The sequence below is a fragment of the Phascolarctos cinereus genome, unplaced genomic scaffold, assembly GCF_003287225.1.
Source record: "Phascolarctos cinereus isolate Bilbo 61053 unplaced genomic scaffold, phaCin_HiC Scaffold_726;HRSCAF=1367, whole genome shotgun sequence".
Lineage (NCBI taxonomy): Eukaryota > Metazoa > Chordata > Mammalia > Diprotodontia > Phascolarctidae > Phascolarctos > Phascolarctos cinereus.
This window is the reverse complement of record NW_027556098.1, coordinates 254,336,969-254,360,677: the sequence shown is the minus strand read 5'-3', so window position 1 is coordinate 254,360,677 and position 23,709 is coordinate 254,336,969.

Sequence of the window (23,709 nt, the reverse complement as noted above, 5' to 3'; positions counted from 1 at the left end):
AAAGTGCAATCATTAGAAACTAATACCATTTTATTTGACCTAAATTTTATTGGTATGGCTTGTTCTTAGTGAAAACACATGCTGGTGTCTCTAACTCCTTTCACGGATAATCCATTTACTAACATAGTATTGAATGTTGCTTAGGATTCAATACCAATTCACTAACTCTTGAGACCTAGAATATATATTTTCCCCTTTCTTGAAAATTGAGACATTTGTCCACAATTTGATGCCTAAATTGTGATTTTGAATGAAATTCTGAAAAGACTGAGCTACTTCAACAGGAATCTTATCATATGTAGTAAATCCATTAGAGCAAATTTTTCAGGCACTTCTAGGAAAGAAGTGTGGTCTCCTTGTACACAGGAGAGGTTCATTTGAATTCAAATCAGTCTCTTTAGGAAACTCCCATTTTTCTTCCTCAATGGAAGTGTATGACTGTGGGTCATCAGAATTTCTTTGTTGAGAATTTCCATTTTCTCCTGGGTCAACTCTCCTTGTTTTAGATTATAAGTTATCTATTCCCCCTCTGAATTCTTTGAAAACAACTTTCCTATAATCTAGAGTAAAGTTCTGAATATACTCAGCTTTCCCTTATTTATCACAAACTTTAAGATGAGTTGGTTATGGTGGACTTCAGAAAAACCTGGAAAGACTTATATGAACTGATGCTGAGTGAAATGAAATGAACCAGGAGAACGTTGTACACAGTAACAGCCACATTGTGTGGTGACTCACTTTCATAGACTTGGCTCTTCTCAGCAGTGCAAGGATCTAAGACAACTCCAAAAAATTCATGATGGAACATGCTGTCCACATCCAGAGAAAGAACTATGGAGTCTGAATGCAGATGGAAGCCTACTATTTGCTCTTTTTTGTTGTTGTTGTTCTGTTTTGTTTCTTCTTTCTCATGGTTTCTCCCATTGGTCCTAGTTCTTCTTTACAACATGACTAATGTGAAAATATATTTAATATGAATGTACATGCAAAGCCTATATTAGGTTGCACACCATCTTGTGGGGAGGGGAGGGAAGGGAGAAATTTGAAACTTAAAAGCTTATGGAAGTGAATGTTGAAAATTTAAAGTAAGTTAATTTAAAAAATCAAGTAAAAAAGGTAGAATGGTTACTTCCTCCCAAGTCTCCCAACATTTCTGTTTCTGTAACCAGTCCCATCTTGATCAGACTCAGGTCTAAAATAATTGTTACCCTTTGTCTTAATGCAGTTTGTCTTAAGGGAGCAGGATTCCAAGATGCAGTCTAAGGAGAGAGTGGAGTACCAAAAGGCAGAACACAGCACAAGACAGGAGCCAGCAGAAAGTAAAGTCAGCAAGCTTTATTGAGAGCAAATACACACAATATGAGGTACAGCCAGGGAGGATAGAAACCCCATAGGTTCCAGTGAGGTGCCTGGTAAAGGAAGGCACCAACACCAGTAAAGCCTAATGAGTTTTTATAGGATTCTTACCTAGATCAAATAGGACTGGACATTAGGGAGAAGGAGTAGCGAGCCTGGACCTGGTGTGAAGGTCAAGATTTGAGGACTGATGCTGATTCATAGGGGTTTGGGGTGGAGAGGGGCAATGGTGAGAATGCTTGGGGAATTAGTGTCTAGTTCATAGTCAAATCCCTACAAGTATGAAAAAGCAGCTTTCTGCCATTATTATAGACCTTACTTTGATTGGATGACCCAGGGAATTTGGGTTTCCCTAGGCAACTAGAAAGCTCAGTGGATGGAGCACACTGGAGTCAGAAAGCCCTGAGTTCAAATCCTGTTTCAGACACTTACTAGCTGTATGACACTGGGTAAATCATTTAACTTTATTTTCCTCAGTTTCCTCAACTGTATAATGGGGATAATAATGGTGCTTATCTCTCAGGATTATTGTGAGGATCAAATGAGATACTAATTGTCAAGCTGGCACATAGTAGGGCCTTATTGCTTCTTTTCTTCCTTTCCCAGGGCTTCTTTGTTTATCAAGGAGACTGCTGTGTTAGTCCTTACACCTTTGCTGTTTTCTCCATCTTTTGAAGAATGAAACGATCATTAAGGCAAGTCAAGAAATTTTCAAGTGCTCTATTCTTAGCCCAGAGAGCTCCAGACATCTGAAGGACAATTGAAGTCCTTGATCATTACTCTACTATGCTGCCATTCAATATTCATAATCTATTTCCTGAAATCATTAATTTCCTCCTTTTGGGTGGGTAGTCTATTGCACGCCACAACATTGTCCCCCCTCCACAGATCATGCTTCTCTCTTTGTGTTAAGCTCTCTACTTCATCTAATTGATGACTTACACTTTGCTTATTTGTATAAGGGGTATGGCCAAGAGAACAGATGGTCAAGTTGGTAAAGAGTTGACAAGATTGAAGATGAAACCTTTATTGAAGGTATTTCATTATACTATGAATAAACGTAATGTCTACTCTGATGGTGTGTTGGCCCATTGACACTAATTAAAGATTATTGATTGACTTATGGCTTTTATAATTGATTGAATGATGGGCAATGTACATGAGATCCAATCACACTCTACCTTGTATTATATTTATCTGTGCATAGGTAATACCTTTCTCCTATTCCCACTAGAATTTAAGCACCTTGAGATTGGTACAAGATCATTGTTTATCTTTGCAACCACAAGACCTAGTACCTAGCCTTGCACAAAGCAGGCTAGGTTAAAAAATGTTAATTGAGGGGACAGTAAGGTGGTGTAATGGATAGAAAACTGGCCCTGGATTCAGGAGGACCTGAGTTCAAATCCCGCCTCAGACACATAACACTTACTAGCCGTGTGGCCCTGGACAAGTCACTTAACCCCATTGCCTGGCCCAAAAAAAAATGCTAATTGAATTTAGTTGAATTAAGAGAAAGATTTAAAAAGAAAACTCCAACATTTCACAACTTCCATTCCTAGACATGTTTCTCTAATATTTATTCATGTTCTGCTATTAGTTTTGCTTCAGACTCCTTAACATGTATTGTTGGCTACATACCAATATACATTTTGCTTTATTATGATTTTCTATGTATTTCAAATAGCAAGATGTAGCCAGACTGTTATCAGAATTACAAAGAGCTGTAGCACTAAAAACTTGCTGTGTGAGCTTTGGACCCCAGGCCTCCATCAATACATGAAGGCTAGAGACAACTTTTCCTTCTCTGTGCCATAATACCTATTCCTTTTTCTCCCTAGAAACCATGCCTCACACACACCCCTGTTGGTTTTTCGTATTTAAATGCTTCCCTTGGTTTCTGTTTTTTTATTGGATATATGACTTTTGGATTAGATATGCATGGCTTTTGTGTGTGTTTACAATTTTACCACTTGACAAATGGTCTGAAAGGTTTTATTTTGGATAAAGAGATTCTACAGCTTCAAACAGAGAGTGGAGCTTGCAATGATTTGAGGACAATGATGAGAACAAGAGCTTAGATGGATAGAAAAAAGCTGGTCTAATGTGCACAACTTCTGGTCCCTGGAGAGAAGCCTGCATGGACTCATAGACCTTCCAGGGTACCATGGAGCCTCAGCCAAGAAGACCATGTGCCCCAAGGCATGGTACCAGCTAGAAGCATCAGTGGGAAGGAGAGAATTCTGAGGTCCATCTTCCTGGAGAGAAGAGGAGTTCCACAGCTATGTTGAATTTCCAGATTGCAACTCTGTAGAGAATGAGCAGGAATTATTGGGCACCAGTCTGGACCAATTGGAAGCATTCTAAGGCAGCTAGGTGGGGCAGTGGATAGAGTGCTGGGCCTGGAGTCAGGAATTCTCATCTTTCTGAGTTTAAATCTGGTCTCAGATATTTACTAGCTGTGTGACCCTGGGCAAGTCACTTAACCCTGTTTGCTTCAGTTTCCTCAACTCTAAAATGAGCTGGAGAAGGAAATGGCAAATCACTCCAGTATCTTTGCCAAGAAAAGTCCAAGTTGGGTCATGAAGTCAGGCACAACTGAAAAATGACTCAACACCAACAACAATGGCTAAGGAGCATCAAGAACAGATCCATGATGTGGAAGAATAAACCTACACCTTGCACTCTAGTCCTACTCTGTGTCATATGGAGTATGTAAGTCCAGAGGAAACAGGTCAATTTTCTAGCAATCCCAAGTGGTTTTCCCTTTCAGACAAGCCTCAACCTTAGGGTATCACTATAAGTCTGATGAACCATATAGGTTCCTGGGGAAGGTGCAGTGCATTGAAGGGAGAAGAAGAGTGGTATTGATTGTTTATGGACTCAGAGCTAAGTCCTTCGTGTTTTTCTGTGGGGTGAAATAAAACTTGGTCTATATTCAATCTCATGTTTGTATGAGTGTTTGACTGAGAGTACTTGAGGATTCCTTGACTTTTTCTGTAGAGATCTAGCATAAGCTATATTCTAATGGTCCCAGGTAAGATCTAGGATGGGGACAAAATAAATTAAATGCTGATGCTTTCAGGGAAAACTTCCAACACTGAACTCATTCCATTTAAACCCAGAACCGTGGTTTAAGGCCATCAATCGCATCTATAGTGATCCCATAATAGAGCTGAATCACAATACTATTAATCTTAGTCTAAACTTGAGGGGAAGGAATTCATACAGAGCAAGAAAGAGAAGAAATTGAAAGACAAGAAGAAGAAATATAGTTACAGTTTCCATTTTCTAGGTGCAGGACTGGACAAAGGTAAAATTTTTGGGGGAAAAAAGTGTAGTTCAGCATTGACACCCTTCCACATCTTTTTCCAGGCCCTTCCTTAACTTTTTTAGGGCAGCTAGGTGGCACAGTGAATAGAATGTCAGGCCTGGAGTCAGGAAGACTCATCTATATTACCCTGGGCAAGTCACTTAACCCTGTTTGCCTCAGTTTCCCCATCTGTAAAATGAGCTAGAGAAGGAAATGGCAAACCATTTCAGTATCTTTGCAAAGAAAATCTCAAGTTGGGTCCCAAAGAGTTGGACATGACAGAAACAACTAAATAACAATCTGAACTTTTTGAGGCCTCTGTCCTTTGACCCACAGGTGCCTACCCTTAGGTCCATTATGATGTCATCCTACCTAGATCTACCCTCCCCTTCCTTCCCCTCATGCCTGAGCCAAAATTATTGACTTCCACTTCTTGCAACCCAAACTCTTATTTCCTTACTGAAGATAATTTCAGCTGATTGAACAATGTGATTAAACTAATCCACACTATTATGTGAATACAGCCCCTTAACCCTCTCAAAGGAATTTGCATTTTTGAAAAGATGATGAATTGGTATTATTGATATTATTTCAGGAAGTGCAACAAAGTCAAATGTAAAACAAAAATTAAGCTGTTTTAGTCAGGAAGATAGAGGTAGGGCAGAGCTGAGGGTAGGGTAAGGTTCTAGTAAAGCAGTCCGCATTTGCCTAGCTGATCCTAGTAGGTCAGCTTTCCTTATTGTTGGTCAGTCATGTCTGACTCTTTGCGACCCCTTTTGGGGTTTTCTTGGCAAAGATACTGGAGCGGTTTGTCATTTCCTTCTCTTTTTACAGATGAAGAAACTGAGGTTAAGTGACTTGCCCAGGGTCACATAGCTATTAAGTGGCTGTGGTCACATTTGAATTCAGGTCTTCCTGACTCCAAGCCTAACACTCTATCTACTAGGCAGCCACCTAGCTGCCTCTGGCATCCTAGTTCCCCTAAGCTACTACTATTTTTCATAGTTTCTTTCCTGTTTCTACAAAAATTTTATAGAAGCTCCAAATGTTTTCACAGAGGCCCACAAGGCAGTGGTAAGGGCAGGCTCCCAGCTGCTGAGGAGGTGAGGGGAGCAGCAAGTGAGACAGTCAGGTCTGTAAGTCAAAAATTGCTTGGGTTGCTTGCTTAACCATGATAATAGAACGTCTAATGCCAAGATAGACCCAGAAAGAAGAGAAAACCAAGCAGAAGTATAACTAGGGCAGAGTGAGAGGAGTTTTGTCTCAGGACACTGAAATGTATAAGGTACTATTAGTACTTCCTGCCCTTCAACAGAAGAAATCACCGAACTCAGAACCCAGCTAGCAAGAATAATTTATTAAAATAGAGTCTTCGATAGAGTTGAAATGGTTTGCCCAAGGTCATGGAGCTAGTAATTGGCAGAACTGGTACTAGAACTTGGGTCATCTGAAGGTATAGGCAGAGATCTTTCCACAACCCATGAAAACTATTAATAATTTCCTACGAAAGAATGCTCTAAATCTTGCATATTTTTCAATGTGATGGTCAGGTTTGCTGATTTTGTTTTTTCCTTTTTCCCTTTTAAAAAAATTATTAAGTAGAATGGTTGTCAGAGAGAGAATATGGGAATGGACATGGGGAAAAAATTAAGAAAAGTAAAAACAAACAAGCCAATTATATTTACATATATGTGTGTATATATGTGTATACATACATACACACACATACATACATATATATATATATATTTTTTTTTTCGAATGGAAGAAACCAGATGGCACATTTCATCCCTGGATAACTGTCCCTGGACTCCAGGCAAGTCTTTTTTTTTACCAGACCCTCCATTATTCTCCCTTTCCCAATGCTATTACCTACTACATCCTGGTGTCTCTCCCAACAACCCCAACTGATCTGCAAAAATGGCTAATTATGACTCTATAGCTCAGGTGGGGAAATTTGGAGAAACTGCAAGACTGCCAAACAATTTCTGCCAGGAAAATATGTATAATAAAGAGGAAATAGAGACATTCCCCTGCCATTGAGGTCTGGGTTGACAAAGTTATCTGCTGCTCCAATGGCATTGGCCTTTTTCCTCACTGGGTAAAGTCCAGGACAGAGGGGAGAATTCTGGGATAAGGTGATTCACAAAGAGGCCAGATGGTTCATCTCCCTACCGAACTGGGAGGCATCTGAGCAGTAGCCTCTCGTGCATTAATTGGAGGCTAGAATGGAATGAATTATGTAACTAATAAGCTGAAGGCTACAGGTGTGCACATAGAAGCCATCTGAAAGATGCTTAGGAAGGCAGTAGGGAGGAGAAAGGGCAACATCTAATTTAAGAGATGATACCAAATGGAACCATTTGAGAATAATTGGATTCCTAAACATCAACTACTTTAAAGGAAACCATAACATATCTCTTAAAAAATGCAATTTTGTAGGGAATAAGCAATTGAGACTGGGAGATTTTTCTAGTTATTACAGTACAGGGATGTGGATTGGTATTCATGAGCCTGAGGCAAAGCTGGGTTCCTCAACTCCCCACATACCACTCAGACCAATAACTTACTGCTTCAGACTTATAAAATAACACTATAAATAGTTTCAAGTAGGATTTGCAGAAATTCATGGATGAGAGCTTTGTTAAAGGGATACAGGGTATTTGGAGGACGCCTCTGACTTTATGACTACCAACACGGAGAACAGCTACCACAGTGCATCTCTTGGTGTCCCAGCGAGGCTCTGGATCAGCTGACTTTAGCATGGTAGTTTGTTTTGATGTTTACATTCAGTGCGAATGAATCCTAACATGTGATTTGGAATAAATCATTTAACCTCTCTGAGTTTCATCTGTAAAATTAGTATCCCAGATTTATACCTAGAAGGGACCTCGAAGGTCATTTAGTTCAACCCTCTCACTTCACAGATGAGAAAACTGAGGCCAAGAGAGGTTAAATGAATTGCTCAAGGTCATAGAGCTAGGATTCCAACCCTGGTCTATCTGACTCCAAATCCAATGATCTTTCCACTATACTGCATCCATAGAGAAGTGAAAGGAGTTTTCTCTCAGGACAATGAAATGTATATGGTGTAATGCCTTATTTATTGGTACATGGAAGGAGTACCTACCTCATAGAGTCATTGTGAGGCTCAAGTGAGATTATTATATGCAAAGTTCCTTGAAAATTTTCAAGTTCTGTATTAATATCAGTTATTACTATGTGGTTATTATTATGGATAAACCACCTTAAATCTGTTTTAAAACCCCTCATTCAGCTCTGCATTTATGTTCTGATACAGTTCAGATTTTGTTTCTTCTAGCTCTTCTCTACGTGCAGTCTGTATTCAAAACAAGGTGATTTCCCTTATGAGTGAGAGCACTCGCTGATGAAGGACCAAGTGCATATAGACGGAAGGCAAATGAGGGAGCAGAAAGAAAAGACTGGGGATCTGGCTGGATAGCTAGGTAATCTGGTTTCTAATTAGGGGAAAAATTAGGGACTTTCCAAGTTGGGAGGGGGAGAGTGAACAGGTACACAGTTCCTTGAATTTAGAAAAGGTGTTCTACTCCCTAAGCATCTGTAAACAATCAAAGGAACATGGAAACAATAACCAATTAGTCATTATGGGGCCAGTTTTCAGATAAGACACACGGGCTGCTTGAGATGTATAATTGTGAGAAAACTCCTTGTATCAGTCTGTGGATCTGACTGCATTTCTGGTCAGCATAACCTCAGTCCTTAGTTAAGGGTCTCTAAGCAATAGCTAGAGGTGGTCTACTTTCCCAGCCATGCAGGGCTAAATTCAAACAATGCAATAAGATTTTCTCCCAATTCCCACAATTCAATAAACTTTTCTCACAAGACGGAAATTGGACTAGGCCGTAATTGAATAGAAACTAAGCTCGCTCCAGAAGTGAGTCACAAGATGGAACCAGGGTAATTCACTCCATTCTTACAATTGATCACTTGCTGTCCTAATCCCTTCAATTCCCTCACATTTGGTGGGCCTAGTATTTTCCCTTGCATTTTAACATGTTAAATAAACTTTGCAGTCATTGGATATTGAGTATACATGTCCGATGAATGTGAGGGGTCGTGACTATAGTCAGGGGTTATGAGTAGAGTTCATTTAGGGGTTGGAGACCCTACCGTTGTGGATTTCATATTTTAATATTTTGAGTCCACATCATCCACTAGCTAAATTCTGAGCCCAGATGATACAAGTTGAAATTCTTCAGCATAACTGCTTGATGTTGTGCAGTAGATGAGCATTCTAAGTGTTTGCAGTCTGAGGGCCTTCTAGGGGCCAGGAGGGATATTGCAGGATTGGGGGAGGGGGATGGTGCGCTAACCTATGCATGCATGAGAGAAATTGACATGACTACTGGGTTGATGAGTTAAAAAGATGGTGGACAAGTCAGATATTAAACTCCCCTGCTCGATAATTATTATCGTGATATGTTATCATTAATAGCAGCACATGAGCTAATTTATACTGTTATGATACAAAAGTGCCCCAAAGGTCACATTCCAGGTAACAAGTTTTCATACCATACTTCTTTGCTCTTTCATGAGTGCTACACTTAACACCTAGAATGCCTTCCCCATACCAAAATTCAGCATATCTTCAGGTATCAGCTCAAATAGCACAACTTCAAAGAAGCCTTCCCACCCATGCCTGCCAATAAATGTGATCATGTGATCTCTCTCTTCTTTATCTTTATCACTTTTTTTAGCCTTTCGTATGGTTCTTCTCACATTTTTGCCCTGTATTACAGTCATCTGTGTGCCTGCCATCCTCCCAGCTAGTTTGAGTTTCAGAAGAGAAAGCATCGTGTCCTATTCATTTTTGTGCCATCACCCCCATCTCACTTCCAGTCCTAGCACAGTACTGCATACATACTTGTGACTTCAATTCAACAAGAACTTATTAAGCACATGCTGTAATCAAAGGTCTACTCTGATGTCTCATTGTGGCATTGAGGTAGCCGTGGGTTCTCCAAACTACATTTGTGGAGTTCAAGCCATGACAGGGTGCATCAAGATGGAAAGGCTGAAAGCACAGGATCAGTCATGGATTTATCTGTGCACCGGCCATGCTAAATTCAGAGAGGCTCATCCCCGTAAGGGAGGCTACCAACAGATGATATCCTCTGGCTATGATAACTCGAAGTTGTCTGCTAAGATATGGAAGGCTATCTCAGTGGAAGGAGTATTCAAATGGATAAAACCATAGACAGTTTGAAGTATTATGATTAGTCTGTGCTAGAGACTATGCAGAGATAAAATAAGAGACAGTCATTGGTCTAAGGAACTTACAATCTAGCATTGGTGGGGGGAATACATAAATAACTATGATATAAGGCAGAAGATGCAAATCGTCTTTTAATATCTCATCTAGATAACATTGGGTACCTGATGGCTATGTTCAGAGCCAAAGCTCTGATGGGGTCCCCAAGCTAGAAATCCAATATAGACCCAGCAATGTCATCTGGGGACTAGACTAATTTTGGAGAGGTTTCTCACCAGTGGCACAGTGGATAGAGAGCTGGGCTTAGAGTGAGGAAGACTCATCTTCATTAGTTCAAATCTGGCCTCAGATACTTACTAGGTCTGTAAACCTGGGCAAGTCACTTAGTCCTATTTGCCTCAGTTTCCTCATCTGTAAAATGAGCTGGAGAAGGAAATGGCAAACCACTCTAGTATCTCTGCCAAGAAAACCCCAAATAAGGTCACAAAGAGTCAGACATGAATGAAAAACAACTGACTGAAATTACTACATTGGCCACAGATGATGAATTTCATAGCCATGGAAACTCAACAAGGCTATATCTATGAAGACATAGAGGGGTGCAACCTATATGAATGGAAGTAATACTCATGACCTATACAATTATGGCTTGATGCTTCAAATGTTGGATTTCAGATATAAAATATGTGTGTACATGAATATATACAATTCTGTTATTTTGTTTAATACTCCCACAGCATGTCATGTGTAAATGTCTAGTTCCAGGATGTGAATACTTTGCCTTTTAAGTTCCTGGTAGAACCATGGGCAATCTATATAGTATTCATATTCTTTCAGTTAGGAGGTAGAGTGGATAGTGAGTGTTGCCTGGGGTCAGGAAAACCTGAGTTCAAATCTGGCTTCACTCACTTAATAGCTGTGTGACCCTGGGCAAGAGAACTGAAACTTAACCTCTGTTGGCTTCAGTTCCCTCATCTGTAAAATGGGGATACCTACCTCCTAGGGTTGTGAGAGGATCAAATGAGATGATATTGTAAAGCACTTGGCACAGTACCTGGCACCTAGCCAATACCCTATAAGTGTTAGATATTATTATTATTACCCAAAATCCCCATGTCTGCAGAAGTAAAACCACCAAGTTTTAGTCACTTATTGACCACATTTTTTTTTTGTCTAGGCAATGGGGTTAAGTGACTTGCCTGGAGCCACACAGCTAGTGAGTGTTATGTGTCTGAGGCTGGATTTGAACTCAGGTCCTCCTGACTCCAGGGCCGGTGCTCTCTCCACTGTACCACCTAGCTGCCCCTTGACCCCTTATTTTTGAACTGGAAGTAAGATTCTGTGCAAAAGCTTTTGGACAGCACAGCTCCTTCAAAGTTAATTCATCGGATAATATGACCTGCATTTAGGAACACCTTTCTTATTTTACTTTCTGACACTCCTGAAGGACTGTATGGTTCCTTCTTAGGCTTTCCTTGATCACACGCTCTATTTGCCTCCTCCCTCCATGTCTCTCAATAGCACCTAGCTACTGCACTCCTGAGGGGCAATCAGAATGCTAAGCCCTGTTCTAAATTATTTCTCCTACTGCTAGACATCTTTTACAACTTTTTAGCACCCTCAACAGGCTGGTGCTGCATGCCAGCATTAAAGAAGGACCCCTAGATGATTGTTGAATTGAATCCAGAATTTAATTTTGAATTAATATTTTGCAGTCAGGGAAGAGGAATAATTTGCTCAGGACTTCAAAGAAGTAAAAAGTCAGCTCAGAGGGAAGTGGGAGATGTATCACAAATTAAGTAGGTTCTGTGCGTAGAAGTTACAAAGAGGCAGTTTTCCATTTAATGTACGGAAAGACTTCCTAACAGTTAGAGCTGTCTATCGATGGAATGGGTTGCCTGCCTCTGGAGAGAGTGGCTTTTCTCTCCCAGGGTATGTATGCCTCCCTATGCACCAGTCAGGTGCTTTGAGGTCCCTCATAATTCTCCAGATACAGTGAAATAGATTGAATGATCTTTAAAGTTCCTTTCACTTCTTAATCCTATGTTCCCAACAAGCAAATTTAGGCTACATTGTTGGCATCAGTTTCGAAGAATCACTTCTCAGTGAAATATTAACTGTTCTATCTCACTTACTGAATGATTCAAAATGCTCATTAAATCTTCTCAGGCTTAAATGCCAATGGGTGAGTCTTCCCTTTTTTTGGGACCGTTGCACCACCTGGTGGCTTGAATTATACATAGCGAATATGTGTTAAGGCACTCTGGCTCTGTTTAGACTCATAGCGCGTAGAACTGGGAAGGGGAAACCTTGGAGAATCTCTAGGTGGCCCAATGTCCTCATTTTAAAGATAGGGAAATTAAAACTGTGGGACTTGACCAAGATCACATGATAGGTCAGTGACAAGAGTTAAGTTCCAAGACTAGACTGAAGGCTTCTTGTCTCCATCAATCCATTCCAATCCAACAACCATTTAATGGATACCTACTACATGCAAAGCACTATATGTTGCCAGGGGCTAGGGAAACAAAGACAAAATGAAAATACAGTTCCTGCTGCTCAAGGAGTTTACATGTTTTCCTATGCCTTTCCTCCTTTCTCAGCCAAACTACTCAAAAAAGTTGTCTGTCTTGTTAATTCTACTTTCTCTCCTCTCTCTTACTTCTCAGTCCTTTGTAGTTTAGTTTCTAACTGCTGAAACATCTCTCTAAGGTTACCAGTGATCTCTTAATTGGAAAATCTGATGACCTTTTTCTCCATCTTGTCCCTCTTTGTCATCTCTGCAGTATATGATGCTGTTGATGAGTATCTCTTCCTGAATATGCTCTCCTCTGGGTTTTCATGACATGGCTCTCTCCTGGTACTTCTCTTACCGGTCTGGCCTTCTCTGTCTTGACCTTCTCTGTCTCCTTTGCTGGATCTTCATCCAGATCATGCCCACTAACTCTGGGCATGTAGCAAGGCTCTGTCCTGGACCCTCTTTTCTCTTTCCCCTCTACTTTTTCACTTGATGATCTCAACTCCCATGGTTTTAACCATCCTTATCTAAGCAAATTACTTGCAGATCTAAATTTATATCCAGCTGAACTTCAGTCCTATGTTGGAATATCAACTAATATACCTTTTGAATTGAATGTCCTGCAGGAACCTCAAACTTAAACAGCCCTAAACAGAACACATTATCTTTCAACCGAGCCTCCCTCTCCTCTGAGCTTCCTTATTTCAGTCAATAGTGCTGATCTCTCTAGTCAGCCCTGCTCATAGCCTTGGAATCATCCTCTGAGCCTCATGTTCCTTCACCCAACATCCTCCAGCCTTATTAAAAATTACTTCCCTTCACATATGCTTCAGTCCTGCCAAAGTGACCTTTTCGTTGTTCCTCGCCCATATTTCATAACCCATCTTTGTTCCTTTGCACAGCCTTCTCCCAGTGCCTGGAGTGCACTCCATCCTCACACCACCTCTTAGAGTACCTCGTTTCCCTAGTTCAAACACCACCTTTTACATAAGGCTTTGCCTTATCCCCCTCCCTCCATTTCTTGTGCCTCTTCCCACCCCACAATTTACCTTATATATACTTATACAGGGTATTACTTCCCTGGATAGAATAATCATAGCTACCATTTACATAGGAATTACTATGTGCTAAGAGCTTTCTATTTATTATCTTATTTGATCCTCACAACAACCCTGGGAGATAGGTGCTATTATCATCCATTGTTCAGATGAGGAAAATGAGGCAAATAAGGGATAAACGAGTAAGCTCCCAGAAGGCAGTGACTCTTTCATTTTTGTCTTTGTATCTATAGTGACAGGTATATAATATTCATTTAATTAATGATTATTGATTGACTAATTATATTCTACTGGGGCAATATATGTACACAGAAAAGTACATACAAGAATATTTGAGGAGTACAAAAGCATAATTTGGAGGAGGAAGAAAACTGCTTGCCTTAGGAGCTGGTGCATGATCTGAGCCTTGAAGGAAACTATAGTTCCCAGATCAGAACCGATTCCACACTGCCAGAAAATTACTTTTCTCCTACAGACAAGACTTTTGCCGTTTGCAAAATGAAATCTAATTTTCAACTGACTTTCTTTATAATAAAATATTATGACTAGGAGAAATGACGAATGATATCCTTCCAAAGAAATTGACAGTGTGGTACCTCAAAGAGGTAGGAATGGGTGTTTGGGAACTCTAAGTCAATGGCATCAATGTGAGAATTGTCCTGGAGTTCAGGCATATTATATTCATGTTTCTCTTCCTCTCTTATGAAAAAGCCCCATACCAGGAACATTATTGCAGCACACAAGGCAAAGGCAAACATATTCCCTCCTTAGAATTTAGTTACCTAGAGAGAGACACATAAGCAGATCAGCAGGTGAATTCAAATTTAATGTTATCTGTTTAATTGCTTTGGCCCAGCAGTGAACTTCCGGGTAAGGAAGACAATCTGTTGTTTATAGGCTAGGGCTTCTAGAGGAGCAGTGATAAGGCCAGTAGGAAAGTCTGCTGCTTACTTGAGGGCATTTGTATTAGTTTAACTTGAGTCATAAATTATTGTTAAGAGAAGCAGTCCCCACCATGTCCACCTCCAGACTTTTGTTGGCCCCAAGGACTAGGGGAGGGAAAGGAATGACAAAGACTTGTATTTGCTACTTAAAATAGCTACTGTAAAAAGCTATTTGAAAAACAGGCGCTTTTTTGTGTGTGACCCTGGGCAAGTCACTTAACCCCAATAGCCTCACCAAAAAAAAAAAAAGGCAAAACAAAAGATAGGCTTTTTTTTTTTTAAATACCCTGGGAAAGGACAAAATTGGAAGAGTCATTTAGAAATTATGTCTCTGCTCCCAGGCAGGGCTGTACCTAAACCACCTTGGGACTTCATACAGTTTTTAAGATCTCTTGATGTAAGATTCACATTTCAACAATCTATCTGCACCTTGAAATAATTTTCCACAAAATTCTTTCTTTTATCTAACCTAAGGCTTTTTTGTCCTTTTTCTTTTCTTTTTTTTTTTTTGAGTGGGCGTGTATGTGTGCGTAGGGGGAGGGAAGGTAGCTTGTTCCTATTTGGATGCCACATGTAACAGTTTGCAACTTCAAAGTCACAAAATGAAGGAAATATAAAAGCTTCCTGTTCACCTTTCTCAGATAGGTCCCAAGGAAGTTGAATAAGGTCATGTTACTTTCCGAGGACAGAAACTCCTGGGTGTGAATGTGTGACCAGAAACCACCAGCAGATGTCACCATAGCACAAGACTTGAAGCACAGTCGGTTTTCACTTTGGTTCCACTGCAGGTGTGAATCAATGTAGCTGTGGTCTTGGAGTAGTTCAACACAAGGTGTTTAAATACCTCTGGGTCTCCTAGCTCTCATTCTTGTGTAGAGATGTTGATCACTTCCTATTCTTCATGAAAAAGGAGTGCCGCTTTCTACCATACTTGCTATTCTTATCAGTTAGAGGCAAGGATGTTGGATCCCAAGTTGGAAGGGATCATGGGACCATATTATAATTGCATGGGATCTTGAGTCCAGTCAATCAATTATTAAACATTTATTAAGCACTTATTATGGGACTGGCACTGAGCTAAGCATTAGGGATATAAAAACAGGCAAAAGGTAATTCCTGCCGGGAAGGAGCTTACAATCTAAAGGAAGAGATAACATGCAAATAAATACACACAAAGCAAGCTATATACAGGATAAATAGAATTTAATTAACAAAGGAAAGGCACTGAATTAAGAGGGTGGGGTTGCTTTGTTTTACAGATGAGGAAACTGAGGTCAGGGTAATTAAGTTCCTGTAAGAGACCAAATTTGAACCCAAGTCTTCCTGATTCCAATACTAATCCAATCTCTTCATTTTACAGGGAAGGAAACTCTGAGCGATTTTGTGACTCACCCAGAAGTAGTTGGTAAAAGACCTGAGATTCTAAGCCTGGTTCTCAGATTCCAAATCTAGCCCTCTTTCCTCCACACCACAAAAGTGAACCTTAGGCAGTAGAGTTTATGGTTGGAATATGACAGAGAAGATACCTCAGAGATTAGCTTGGGGTACCCTCTACACTTTGGGGGAGGTCCTGGATTGCCTGTTGCATTCATTGACTTTTTGGGCTCCAAAGTAGATCATAGATCAATAGAAATTAAAAGGATTTTCTTAGGTAAATTTAGTTCAACCCCTTCATTTTGCACTTGAGGAAACTGAGGCCCAGAGAGGTTAAATTGCTTGTCCAAGGTCACAGAGGTAGTAAAAGTGACATATAGTGAATAATTTACTTTGAGTCACCCTTACCTGGTTGCTGTGGATTTGCTGTTCTATCCAGCATTCATCCAGGGCAAGGAAATATCTTTCAGGCTGAATCAAAATTCTACTGTACCTTGAAGGATTACTTCCTCCTGACAGAGAATGGCTTTCCTTCAGTTTACCACAGAGTAATCACTTTGAATCTAGTGCGAGCCATTCTTTTACTGGAACCAAGCTCAGTAGGACAAAATTGTCGAAAATGTAGCTTTTGATGCTGTCCAACTAGAGCCTTCCACCATACAAACGTCCCTGGAAATATTCCAAGAGCCCAGATGAACTCTAAAGGCCTTCCTACCTCTAATATTTTAGGATTCTGTGGTGAATTCAAACCCTTGCTTCCCTTCCAGGGGGTGGGTGGGTATTAGAATAATATTGCTGTGACCTCTGGCCAGGGGTGTAGTGGTAAATGTTTAATAACCTGCTCTCTAAGGGAAAAAAAAAACCCTGTACTAATGACACATGTCTACATTTAATCTGCATTTTCTCCATCATGTTCTTAAGTCTGGCCAATCAATACAAGAATCAGTCAAGCCCTGATCTGTAGTGTTTGCCGATCCCTCCTCTTTCACCCCTCCCCTTGCAATTTAACAAGCCGGAGCTGGTTAGAGGTGGCTCCAGCTTACCTCTCCTCCGGCAGAGAGAACAGTTCAGGTCAGTCACAGAACTGCCTCAGTCTCCAGAGCAATCAGCCGGCCCCTTCTGGAGGAGCCATTGTCCTTAGGAGTCAGCCTTTCAATGGGCTCACCTCAGGAAGGTAAATTTCCCCAAGACTAGTTAAGTACACAACCAGGAAGAGAGAGAGAGAAAAAAACAAGCAGCTGGATAACCACATCTACTTCATTCTATGACAGATGTGCTTGTTGAAGCTAACAAGAGTTTATTAAGCACCTACTATGTGCTACATACACGCAGATAATTAGACGCAAAATAAACAGAAAGTAATTTCTAGAGGCGGGAACTTAGGCTAACAAGGAGCTAGAGGAGGCACATATTCCAGGCTTAGAAAACAGACAAAGGCACAGAGGGGCAGATAAAATATCATGTATTGGGAACATCAAATGATACATGATGTGCCAGGAAGGAAACATTTTAAGGATCAAAGGACCTGGATCCAAATCCCAAATCCCCTGCTTACTCTCTGTGTGACCTTGTACAAATCACTTCATTTCTTTGGACCTCAGTTTCCCCATTTGTAAAATGAAGAGATTGGACTATCAGCAGTTCTCAAAGTGTGGTCTAAGGACCCCAAGATCCAAGACACTGTGAGGTCAAAACTGTTTTCATGGCAATTTTTTGTTGTTCAGTCATTTCAATCATGTCTGACTCTTCATTTGAGATTTTCTTGGCAGATACTAGAATAGTTTACCATTTCCTTCTCTAGCTCATTCTACAGATGAAAAAATAGAAGCAAACAGACTTAAGTGACTTGCTCAGGGTCACACAGCTAGTAAATGTCTGAGATCAGACTTGAACTCACAAAAATGAGTCTTCCTGACTCCAGGTCTGGCACTCAAGCCACTGTACCACCTACCTGACAAAACTGGCATTTTAATTTCTGACATGGTAAATATCAATAGATATCATTCACATGAACAAAAATATTGGGGGGGGGTGGCAGGGTCCATAATAATATTTAAGAGTGTAAAGGAGTTCTAAGGCCAAAAAGTTTGAAAACAGTTGGACTGCATGATCTCTAAGGGCTCCTCTCAACTCCAAATGATCTTAGCTACTTGAGCATGAACAATGACGTTGGAGTTTGCCCACCAGTCTATAGTTGCCAAAACTCTCTCCCCTTTCTTACAATTCATGGTATTTGCTTGTCCCCAGTCTTCTGTTACTTCTCTTTGGCTCCATGTCTCCTCAAAAATGACCAAGAATAGCTCTAAGCTTGAACATAACTGCAAATTGCTTTCCCCCCTGGGATGTAATTTATATGAGTCTGGAGACACAAACACTTGAAATGGCTAGATGTTCTCTTATTGTCTCTTAGAAGGAAAACGACTTTGGAGTCAGGAAGATCTGAGTTCAAAACCAACCGTAGACACATACTAGGTGTGTAATTTAACAAGTCACTTAACTGCTGTCTGCCTCAGTTTCCTCAACTGGAAAATGAAGATGATAATAGCACCTACCTCCCAGACTTGTGAGGATCAAATGAGATAATATTTGTAAAGTGCTTAGCATAGTACCTGGCACATAGGAGGTGCTAAATAAATTCCTTCTTTCTTTCCTTCCTTTCTTCCTTTCTTCCTTCCTCCCTCCCTCCCTCCCTCCATTCCTTTCTTCCTTCCTTCCTTCCTTCCTTCCTTCCTTCCTTCCTTCCTTCCTTCCTCCCTCCCTTCCTTCCTTCCTCCCTCTTTTCTTTTTCCCTCCCTCCCTCCCTCTCTTCCTTCCTTCCTTCCTTCCTTCCTTCCTTCCTTCCTTCCTTCCTGCCTTCCTGCCTTCCTGCCTTCCTGCCTTCCTACCTTTCTTTTTTTCTACCTGTCTGGGCTCTTTTTCCTCTCCCTCCTCTACTGACCCATTTTCCTTCTACCTTCTAAGTGTTAGGTTTCCTCTTGAGCTCTGCTCTCTACCCTGTGCCCATCTCTTCTCTCTCTACACACTGTGTCTTGGTGATCTCAAGGCTTCAATGATTACCTCTATGCAGATAACTCCTAAATCACAGAACTTGAGAATTGAAAGGGTGCTCAGTGGACATCTTTGTAACTCATTACCCACCCCCCAATCCCCACCTCAAAAAATCCTGCAAGTTGTCCTTCAGTCTTTGTTTGAAGACCCCCAATGAAGGGGAATCTTCTACTTCCTGAAGCAGCTCACTTTGGATAGCTCTAATGTTTAGGAAGATTTTCCACACATGAAGTCTAAATTTACCTTTTTTGTAACTTTCCCCCACTAGTCCTAATTCTGCCCTCTGAGACCAAGTAGGATAAACTTATTCCTTCTTCCACATGACAGCCATTCAAATAATTGAGGATAGCCAACAGGTCCCACCCCCTCCTCACCCCAATTTTCTCTTCTACAAGGTAAACATCCATAGTTCCTTCAGTCAACACTCACATGGCATTGACTCAAGACCCTTCACTCTTCTGCTGGCCTTCTTCCAGATGTTCCCTGGCTTAGCAATATTTTTTTTTCAAATTTAATTTAATTTTTTGTTACATTTTAAGTACCAAGTTGTCCCCCTTCCCTCTCCTCCCACCCCACACTAGAGAAGACTACCATTTGGCATAGATTTATAAATATGTGTAAAATCATACTATGCACATTTCTATTTATCAGTTCTTTCTCTGGAGGGGGATAGCATCTTCACAGGGCCTTTGTAGGTGATTTGAGTATTTATAATACTCAGGACAACTTGGTCATTCCCTGTAATTCTTGGAACAATATTGCTGTTTCTGTATACAGCATTTGCTTTTTTAAACTGTGGTGCCAGGAATTGAGGACAGTGCCTTAGATGTGGTCTGACCATCAAAAAGTAGAATGGGACCACTGTTTGTTCCTGGAAGCTCTGCCCCTCTCAGCGAAGCCCCAGATTACATCACACTGCTGATTTGTGCTGAGTTTAAAATTCATTAAATCGTCTTGCACACACACTGCTGCCTAATTCTGCCTCTTCCATCTTGTACTTGTGCAGCCAATTTAAAACAAACAAACAAACAAACAAACAAACAACTAAGGTGTAAGATTTTAGTTTTTTTTCCGCATTGGATTTCACCTTGATAAAATTCAGTTCCTTATTCCAGTCTACCAAGGTCTTTTTTGGATACTGATCCTGTCATCCAGTATATGTACTCTTCCTCTCAGCTTTGTGGCACCTGCAAATTTGTTAAGGATGCCATCTATACCTATATTGAAGACATTGATGAAAATGTTAAAGAGCACAGGGCCAAAAAATAATTCCTGGCATGCTTTGATGGTGACTACCACCATGCCTTCATGTGTTTGTGACTTTGGGCAAGTCACTAAACCTGGGAGGGGGAGCTTCTTTACTTGGAAAATGAGGGGGTAGGAATAGATGGCCCTGAGACCCCCTCCAGCCCTAAATTCATGATCCTATGATGTGTATAACTAATACTACTACCAGTCTGGACCAGGTGTTCATTATCTTATAAATGGACTATAACAAACTACAACCTGAGGCCAAATCCTCCAGGCCACAAGGTTGTGTAGTGTGTGAAGCACTGGGCCTGGAGTCAGGAAGATCTGAATTCAAATCTAGCTTCAGATCTTTACTGTGTGTGTGACCTTGGGAAAGGTCACTTTATCACTGTCTGCCTCAGTTTCCTCAACTGTAAAAAGGGGATAATAATAGCCCTTACCTCCCAATATTACTGTGAGGATTAAATGAGATAATATTCATGAAAAGCACTTTAGCAAAATGCCTGGCACATAGTAGGCTCTATATAAATGCTTGTTGCCTTCCCTAGCTCCAACCCACTGTTCTTTGTGGTATAGCCCATTGAGACAAGAATGGCTTTTACATTCTTTTAAAATGTAACAACCATTCTCAGTTCATATATAATAGTTCATATGTACATATACAAATAAAATATACACATGCATATGTACATGCACATACACCTACACCTACACATACATCTACAGCTACATCTACATCTACATCTACATCTACATCTACATCTACATCTACATCTACATCTACATCTACATCTACATATACATCTACATCTACATATACATCTACATATACATCTACATATACATCTACATCTACATCTACATCTACATCTACATCTACATCTACATCTACATCTACATCTACATCTACATCTACATCTACTAATACATACATCTACATCTACATAAAACATCTACATATACATATACATATACATATACATATACATATACATATACATATACATATACATATACATATACATATACATATACATATACATATACACAAGAGAGCTAGGTGGTGCAATGGATAGAGTGCTGGCCCTGGAGTAAGGAGCACCTAAGCTCAAATCCAGCCTTATACACTAACTAGCTATGTGACCCTGGGCAAGTCACTTGCCTCAGTTTGCCTCAGTTTCCTCACCTACAAAATGAGATGGAGAAGAAATGGTGAACCACTCTAGTATTTTTGCCAAGAAAACTCTAAATGGGTTCGTGGAGAGCCAGACACAATGAAAACAACTCAGTGACAACAAAATACATATGCCTATTGTTGTTGTTCAGTTATTCAATTTCACCTGACTCTGTGATCCATGGACCATAGCGCTCCGGGCCCTTCTGTCCTCCTCTATATCCCAAAATCCATTCAAGCCTCCTATCCATAGGGTTTTCTTGGCAAAGATGCTGGAGTGGTTTGCCATTTCCTTCTCCAGTGGATCACCTTTTGTCACAACTCTCCGTTATGACCTATTTGTCTTGGGTGACCCTGCACAGCATAGCTCATTGTCTCATTGAGTTACACAAGCCCCCACGAGGCAGGGCTCCAAGAAGGGACATGTATGTATACATATAAATGTGTATGCATGTGTGTATACACACATACATATGTGTGTACACACACACATATATATATATATATACATACATACGTACATATATACATGCATACAAAAATTCTTATTGCATGGGTTTGGACACACATATTATTCCTCTGTTCGAAGAGTGTTAATGACTTCATGTGGCCCATTGGATAGTACACTAACTCCTAAGCCTGGTGTTTAAGGAGCTCCACAATCTGGGTCCTACACATTTCCAAACTTATTTCGTATCACTTCCTTTCATGTACTCTGTAATCTAGTTATCCTGGACTTCCTGCTATCCCCTGTCTTTTCATTCTCAGTCATGCCTTCCTGCATTTTGTGGGGCTATTCCTAGTTCCTAAAGTGATCTTCCTCTACTTCTGGAAATTCTTGTCTTTTTTTAAGTCTAGCTTGGGTTCCATCTTCTCCATAAAGGCTTCCTTGATCTCCCTCAGCTGAAAACAACCTCTCCATCCTCCAATTCTCTTATAGAACTTTGCTTGGGTCTTTCCTTTGCCCTTTTCACATTCTCTTTTTTTTTTTATCATATTCATCTTTGTCCGTACATCTCATCCCTTCATTAAGTAAATCTCGTTGAGAGCAGAAACAGTGACATTTTTCATGAAGCTAAGCACAATGCCTTGCATAGAGCTGGTACTCAATATCTAATAGTGTTTTATGGGTTTAATTCAATCAGTATGTATGAGAATCCTGCCCCAGGGGACAAGACAGGTTGGGACAAGTTAAAACCTGAACAGGCTGCCTGTGTTGGAAAATATCAAATTCAACAATGATTCAGTTAGATTGAGCAATTAATGAGTATTTATTGCGCACCTTCTACATGTTTGTTCTACACTTTTATCATGCATTATAATGGAAAAAGCACTAGATTTATGGTCACAAAATTTGGTTTTGGATCCCAGCTCTGCTATTTATTACCTAAATGACCTTATGTAAGTCCTTTATTTGTTCATTTATGAAATAAGTAGGATAGAAGGGCCTGGAGTGCTATGGTCCACAGAATGATAGAGACAGACATGACTGAACAACTGAATAACAATAACACTGTGTATGTGTATATTTTGTTGTTGAGCTGTTTCAATTGTGTCTGACTCTCTGCGACCCCATTTAGGGTTTTCTTGGCAAAGATACTAGAGCGCTTTGTCATTTCCTTTCCTAGCTCCTTTTACAAATGAGGAAACTGAGGCAAACAGGTTTAAGTGACTTGCCCAGGGTCACACAGCTAGTTAGTATGTGAGGCTGAATTTGAAATCAGGTCCTCCTGACTCCAGGGCCAGCACTCTATCCATTGTGCCGCCCTCCCCCAGTTGTGTGCGTGTATATGCATATATAGGTATACATATACATATGAACATACATATAAAATAAAATCTTATATGATCTGTATGCTCTCTTCTAGCTCTAACACACCCAATCCTAACATCCAAAGGTTGGCCACCAGGTAATGAGTTTCAACCATGGCACCTTATGAAACAAGGAGGAGGTACAATCTGTAGCGATGGAGAAAGCAGTCACAAAAACAAAAGCATGTGTCTTAAAGTAAATAATTAAGGCATAGTCTTTCTAGCCTGGAGACTGTTCTCTTTGCTGGAGAAGATGGTAATAAAGGAGTTGAGTGTTCTGCCCCCTTTCCCTCATCAATTACTGTTATGCTATCTCCCTAAGAAGTCAAGCTAACCTTATTTTGTTCTTCTTCATGCTCTATCAACCAGTTAGTCAATCAACAAACATTTATTAAGCTCCTACTTTGTGCCAGCCACTGTGCTAAGCTATGGGGATACAAAGAAAAGCAAAAATCAGTCCTTGTTCTCAAGGAGCTCACAGGCTAATGGAGCAACTATGTACAAAGAAGCTATATATCGGAAAAATTGGAAATAATCAACAGAGTAAAGACATTAGCCTGGAACCATGACTCATAAAGGACTGAGAAACTGCTATTATTTAACCAAG